We start from the raw sequence: 8,080 nt of genomic DNA on the forward strand, positions 1-8,080 counted from the left end.
AGACAGTCGGCTTGGAGACACTTCAAGGCATGTACAAGATGTCGTTGACAGATAAACACCACTTGTCAGCTTTACCTTCTGCCTTACAATGACCCAAAGGGTGACATTACTGTGTAAGCAACACATGCCCCATGGTGTCCTATAGCAGTCAGAGTGTTTCCTTTCTGACAGTAAATTCCAGCGCACTGAGGCACTCGGCAGCAAAGTCAAGAGCTAGTCCCTAGGTCAGGGCAGCAGGTAAAATGGCAGGAGGAGGAAGGAGAGCAGCTTCTTTCTGTTGACGGCTTGGCTGGATCAGTCAGAAAAAAATTAAGACAAGGGTTGCTAAGAAGGGAAAAGTAATGGGAATTTTGCCACTGACTTCAAGTGAGCCAGAGCTTGTTTTGCTCTGTTTTTAAGAAACTTGAAAGAGGACCCTGCAGCCAGGAGAGGAAAGAGACACTGCAGCCCAGATTTTTGTTCTTACTTCCACAGGTGAAACTGGGAGCAGCTCCTCACCTGAGCTATGCCTAGGTAAGCAAGACCCGTGCTGGGTTTACATGCTCCATTGTACTGAAAACTGCCTAACTGTGAATGCCTGAGGCAGTGTAACAAACAGAAGTTTCTCCAGCCCTGACTTGATCTGTTCATTAAGCATGTCAAATTTACCTCAGCGGCTTACAAAGAGCACATGATTTGCCCCAGCAGATTATGGTGTATCATGCTGGTATGGCGTCTTCAGCACTGGCCAATGAGGCTTGGGATGAGGAAAACGCCCCTTCATCATTATAAACCTAGACTCTAATCTCGGGTTCTCTCTCAGAATTGCAGTTTTTGTGTTTTGAATATAGCATTTCACCATTGAACTTGGTGCATTAAATTTAAATTATTTTCAGTGCATTTGATCCATCTTATTAGAATTCTGCAGAGTTTAAAAAACATGCCTGTAGAAATTTTGCCCTGGAAATTCCTGAAATCCATCACTATCCTTACATTAGCACAAATTTTCCCAAATTATTTTTTCCAAGACTGCTTCCCTACTGGTTACAACTAGCATGTTCTGGTGTCAAAATTTTGCAGGTACCTCTTGAACCCAAGGATGCACACCCTGTATTACAGGAAGTCCTTGCACAGGGGATTCCAAGTAACCTTGATTAATATTTCTGAGACAGTTTTAGAATTATAGCAATGGCAGAGGCAGAGTTTGTAATTAGTGCTTATTCAATACCAGTCTTCTATGTTAAAATTGTCATAAGCCTCCAAACTAAAATATTAGAAATATATTGATATTAAAAAACTTTACTTGGTCTCTTTTTGAATTTTAAATATTGCAGTCTTGCAAACTTTAATACTTCATAGAGGCAGATAAATATTTCAACAATTCAGAATGAATGATGTAAATCCAAGTGTGATAATTCATCAGCATTCAAAGAAAAGCATCCAAGTCCCAACCATGGAGGGGCTGAAAAAAACACTTCGAAATTCACTCTAATTATTAGACTGGAAATGTTGTCAAAGTGGCTGTTTGCATTCACATTGCCACCACCTAAGGACACCTGCACTATATAATGGTAACTCTATAAAGTGACATCTATAAAGGTATTTAACAGAAACACATTCGATTCCTGGCTGTCCAAAGGAGTTCATACACATCATCATAAGCAGCTTCCTTAACTGGGGCATACCTCCGTTCTCTCTTTGTAAAGTGAGGATGATAACACTTTCTTTAACCCTATAGCTATCATCATACCTTCTTTGTTTCCTTGGAGAGCCTCTGGAGTGTGCATTTGTACCTGTTTGCACAGCGGGACCTTCATCGCAGTTGCTACTATGATATAGTATTACTATTTACAGTGCCTAAAGATACTGCTGCATATAATAGATGGAATAAAAGGTATCAACTTCAGGGGCTGGTATTCTATTTCATCTATTAAATCACTTGTTCCTAGCATAACTGCAGTGTAATTATAACAGTATAATACACTGGGCTAATTTGTTTAGCATATTAACGGCATAGTTCCCTGATACAGGTAATCCAGTGCAGCTGCAGACTGCTGCTAGCAGGATGGGAGTGTTCTCCCCTCCTTTCTCTTGTCCTCCTCCTTCAACCAGAAGGTCTTGTCCCCTTCCTTGCGTAGGACCCAGTGACTGTGCAGGAGTCATCAATTCACCTTACTGATCTGAGTGAATCCGACTCTTTTGGAGCAGGGAGGTACTTTATTTCTGCTGGCTTAGCTAGCCGAAGCAATACTCTCTAGCAGCCCTGTGATCGCTAGATATGAGGCAACGGGAGCGCACAGCCGCAGGCAGGGGAGTGGGACTGTCCCTCTTAGCTGCAACCTACACACACATAGTGTTAGGTTTAACGGGAAATTATACCCTCGTTGTGTCAGAGGTCCACAGTTTATAAACATCCGCTTCCTATTCTGGAAGATAATTGAGATACGTGTGAAGTACTGCATACTGATCTCTTAATTCCAAAAATGTCTGCTGTGTGGAGATAGATTTTCTTTCATTTATCTAAATCTTTTTTCCTTTGTATTGGATGAAAAAAAGTTCCTTTCAACCTTCCAAGAACTATGGGGGCAGGGGTGTTGTCCCACTGATTCACCGGGGAGACTGAACATGGGCTGCAGGGGACATAACTGAAAAGGCAGCACCATCCACTGGGAGCAGAAAGGGAACCTGCAATAATTAGCTGTGAACCACCGCTTTGGTGGAGGCCTTCATCTGCTCCCTGAGAAACAAGGGTTATTCAGTTTCGTCATTTGCTCTGTGAGCCTGACCAGCCCTCATAACACTGTGGTTCCCCTTGAACGCAACGGGTGATGGTTTACCTTCTTCCTATGTACATCATGTAATGAAAGGAATGGCGTTCACCCTTTCTCCACTAACAAATGTCATCTTTTATGTAACATACTTAATGTAACTGTATGCCAGGAATGTAGTGGCACCACCCTAGCTTCATGTATGAGCATCTATTGGCTCTAATAGGAATACAGTGCCCGTTTCTATTAGTATTTCCAAAGTCATTGTAGCCTCTAATCACTCCAATGCAGCACGGGGCTGGAAGTTAATGACGTCCTTTAAATGAGTGATGATGAGATTTTCTTGTGTAAAGCCCTGTATGTGGAAGATTCTGACTTGAAGCTTTTGGAGAACATCCAGCACGAGTTTTAAAGATGGGCTGTAACTTTAAAAGTTACATGAAGTGGTAAGATTAAACATTTAAAAATACTCTTAGAATCAGCTAACAACTTATTGCATTAATTAAGCTTCACAAACAGCCTTGTGAAAGTAGGGTAGAAAGAAAATTTTATATATAAAGGAATGAAGAAACACAAGTCATGGGTTTTGAAGATCCTTGTGAGATATTGTGTCAAAGGACAGGACCCCAGAGATATGGTGCTCAGTCTTTGTCCTTGGCTCCTAGTCTAAATTATATGCTGCTTTCTGTGAACCCTGTAGAGAAATCCCAAGGGGATATATTTCACTTTTGACATGGACTGCACATATGAAGTTCAGAACAGACACTTGTTTTGGCTTTGTTTGGGTGAGATCCTTTGTGCTTAAGTTTTAGTGAGTGCAGTGCCAGATTCTGCATCTGAACTTATTTCTGCCAGCTCTGCAGTCAGTGGAGATCTAATCATCAGACTCAGTTTGGTTACTTAAACATGATCACACACAGGCATCTGAGCGTGCCCTCTGGTATCCCTCGTGGCCTCCCGTTGCCCCTGCAGAGCATGTGGGTCATCAGAAAGTCTCGTGTCAAATCCACCTCTTCCATATGGCTAAGTAACTTCAGGCACCTCTGATCACAGAATCACTAGGTTGGAAAGGACACATATGTTTAGGGAAATGAACTAAGCCCTTATCAAATGGGGTTTAGAGGTCAATACAGAAGCGAATTTTAGGATAAGAGGTCTCATATCTTAGTTTTCAATGGTGACACCCCTTACAATGACCAGCCCACATGTCGATGCTCCAGTGTAGATATCCAGAGCAGCCTGCCCAATGCAGCTTTCACAGAGATTAAGGATTATGAGAGATTGTTAAACTCATAACTACAATACATTGGATGCCCCAAAGTGAGCCCTCTCATGTGCTCCTCTCCTCTTCCACAGGCTCGTCCCAGCTGCTGCCTCGTGTACAAAACCCCAGGATTTGTGCAGCTTCTCCCTGAGTGGACACAGCAGATCAACTCAGTTTGGCTTTTCACTGTTGCAGTGGCTGTGCACCCACAGAATTGCACGTCATCCAAAGTCTTTCATCTGTGCATACATGAACCACACAGCTCCATATCATCTCTACCACCACCTCCTAGACATGCTGTTGGCAGTGCAGTGCATCTCAGCGTACAAACTTTACGGTCTGGGTTCTGACTATTCCTTTCTCGGTGGTACAATGATGGTTTGGGCCAAATCTTTTTGGTTTAGCCTAAGTTTTACTGTATGGTTTATTTAAAAAAAAAAAAAAAAAGTTGTTAGTATTGCAGGCACTCATCTATGGGAAAAATTCTTCTTCCAAAAATAAACCCTTCCTGCTCAAGTTAGAGCCTGAGGCTTAAGGCATTAGCAGTCTGGAACCATAACAATACAAACATATGAGAAGCCCAAATGGGGCTGAACAGCATTTGTGCACTATGCTGTCACTGCTTTCTTGTTACCAGTTCAATAACCCTCATGGACTTGCTTCTATAGGAACTTTTACCTGCATATTATCTGCATATGCAGGAAGATTGTGTGCCATCTACTGGCACCTAAACAAGCATGGCAAACTTTTTCTTTCATTAGGTGATAAATTTTAAAAAGTTCTGCAGCTTGAAATATATCTGCAGTAAAATGATCATTTATATGGTGAAAATGTTTTTTTTCATATAAACTTCTCAGGCAGGCAGTGGCAGTGCATCCCTTGCCCTGCCCAGCAGGAATCAGCCACAGCCCCAGACTGTCGGTCGTAACGCTTCTTCCTTGTGAGTCACACAGCGAATCATTCCTATGGGCGTTTTGGCCAAGTCAGCTGGACAGTACTCAACACTCCCTCTACTACTGCCTTCTCACAGGTATGGGTTAGCAGTTCAAGCATTTACTATCTATCATCCCAGCTAGTTTCTTCTCACCCTTCTTTGGCATTTACGGATAGTTTCAGCACTGATCTCAGCCAACGATGCTAACTGCACACTGAAGTGGACCAGGAGCACTCTCAGGTTCTGTTGCATATTCTCAGATTTGCAATGACAACCTCTGGCTGTCTGGTATTTGGGACTACCTGAAAATGGACACTTCTTAAACTGTCCTGCTAGTTTCACCAGCAGCCACCTGGCTAACATGTCCAGGAACTTCCAGTATATTCCAGGAGAGACTATTAAGTCTCTCCTTCATATTCCTGCTCATTCCTATCTCCTGTCTCAAATCTTTCACCCTCTCTTGTTTCTTTTGTTAGTGTTCTGCAGTTATTGTCTGTCATGTGCTTCTGCCAAGGATCAAGCTGCAGAGAACTATAAAAATAGAGGGAAAAAACAAACTATCAGATTTCTGCAATGTCAAAAGGATCAGCCAGTAGGTTGTATGTAACACTATCATTTTTCCTTGGCATTAAACATTATGAATAGGGATAAATGTCACATTAGTGAATGTCACATAATTTCCTGGATATGCTTGTGTCTGGTTTAAAACAATATTTTAAAAGACAGAATTTAAAGGTGGCTACCAAACCCAATATCTAGTTTTCAGAAGCCCTAAATTGTCACAGGGGGCTGTGCTATGCAGCTCTGTCAGAGTTAGTCACAGTAATGTGAATACGAGCTTAACAACCAAAGTTCAGGCTCCTAGTTTTTAAAATCCTAGTCTTATTTTACTAAAAATGAGCAGGTACACCAATGGAGTTTATACAGCTTAATAATGAATATGCAGACCAGAATTTTTAATCCTGTCCTCTACCACTGTCACCCTGAGCAAGCCAGTCTCTTCTGTAGCTCTCATACATGAGGAAAATGGGTGAAAATCTCCATTTCCCTTTGCCAATGATAATGAAAATCATTTAACTGAGAGAAGTCCACCTCTGGCTTCCTGGTCACTTAAAACTGCTAAGCCTATCAACTGGAGTAGACATGGCATTCTCAGGAACTGAGCAAGTTATACAATGGATTAGAAAGTTAAAATCCTAAGATTCTTCTCTCTGTTGCCATGCAGGTCAGTGGCACACCACACAGGTCAACTTTTATCCTGATTTGGGAGTTGTATAAATCTCAGGATAAGACAGTCTTTGTCTTGATAGTCAGACACCTGTAAGAAGGCTACTAACACACATATAGTCTTAATTCAGAGGGAGTTAGTGTTTTGGGGACAATAAGATCTTAAGGAAGAATTTAAACAAGAAGATGAAAGAGTTATAAACTAGAACTAAGTGATAATTCAATTTCTACAAAAGGCCTCAGAAAAAGAGGGAGTTGTGAAAGAAAACATTTGGGTGTTGTGATAGGTAGGATGAAAAAAATGCAAGCAAAGAAAAGGCTGGATTAAGGTACCTTCAGGGTTTAGGAGAGTGAGAACATGAAATGCAATTTGACATGATGAAAAAGGAAGAAGCAGTGATGAGATTCAAAGCGATGTAAAGTACCAAAGAGTGGAGTGATTTTATTGTTAACTTCATCCTCTCTTGGGTTACAAAGTGAGATTAAAGCACAAAGGAATATTTAGTCTGAAGATTATATGAATAGCTAAATAACTGAAATAGAATCATAGAAACACAGAAACATAGAATCATAGAATCAGACTAGTTTTGGTTGGAAAGGACATTTAAAGGTCATCTAGCCCAATGAGCAAGGACATCTTCAACTAGATCAGGTTACTCAGAGCCCCGTCCAACCTGACCTTGAATGTTTTCAGGGATGGTGCATCTACCACCTCTCTGGGAAACCTGGTCCAGCGTTTCACCACCATCATTGTAAAAAATTTCTTCCTAGTGTAAATTTGCCCTCTTTTAGTTTAAAACCATTACCCCTTGTCCTATCGCAACAGGCCCTACTAAAAAGTGTCCCCACCTGTCTTGTAAGTCCTCTTTAAGTACTGAAAGGTGGCAATAAGGTCTCCTCAGAGAGAACAACCCCAAGGCTGAACAACCCCAAATCTCTCAGCCTTTCTTCACAGGAGAGGTGTTCCATCCCTCTGATCATCTTTGTGGCCTCCTCTGGACCCGCTTCAACAGGTCCGTGTCTTTCCTGTGCTGAGGGCTCCAGAGCTGGACACAGAACTCCAGGTGGGGTCTCACCAGAGCGGAGCAGAGAGGCAGAATCACCTCCCTCAACCTGCTGGCCACGCTGCTTTTGATGCAGCCCAGGATATGGTTGGCCTTCTGGGCTGCGAGCACACATTGCCGGCTCATGTCCAGTTTTTCATCCACCAGTACCACCAAGTCCTTCATGGCAAGGCTGCTCTCGATCCCTTCATCCCCCAGCCTGTACTGATACAGGGGGTTGCCCTGACCCAGGTACAGGAGTCTGCACTTGGCCTTGTCAAACCTCATGAGGCTCACACAGGCCCACTTCTTGAGCTCGTCTAGCTCTCGTGTAAGCTGCAATGATGCCAACCAACATATTAGATTAGCCATACTTGTTCATACAGTTTTGGTGTATGAATAAACATATTTGCACAGAGGTATGCTTCTCCCCAAGTACTTATCCCGCTAAACCTAGCAGTGTTCTTCGATGCAGCTGCTGGTGAGAATATATGAAGAAACCTCTGGGAATTCAAGGAAAATGTAAGAATCCATCATTCCCTGAAGAAACTCTGCTACCCTCCAGGTAAGGGTGTAATTTCCCAGCACTTGCAGGAAGAAGAGTGAGGACGGCCAGCTCTTGATTCTTGCACAGGGGGAAAAGTTTTTGTCAGAACAAAGTCATCTGTCCCTGAAGCTGCCCATTTCTCAGAAATGTAGATAGTTTCATCCACAGTTACACAAGCTAAAAAACTGAAAGCATATCAGGCATCGCGTTTCCAGATGTAAAGCAACATCCATCTGCCCACAGTTAGAAAGACACTGACTTAAACAAGATTTAAACCTTCTATCTATAGGTTCTTATAGTAGCAAACACTGCAGACTA

This window comes from Phaethon aethereus, assembly GCF_964289735.1.
Source record: "Phaethon aethereus genome assembly, chromosome: 1".
NCBI lineage: Eukaryota > Metazoa > Chordata > Aves > Phaethontiformes > Phaethontidae > Phaethon > Phaethon aethereus.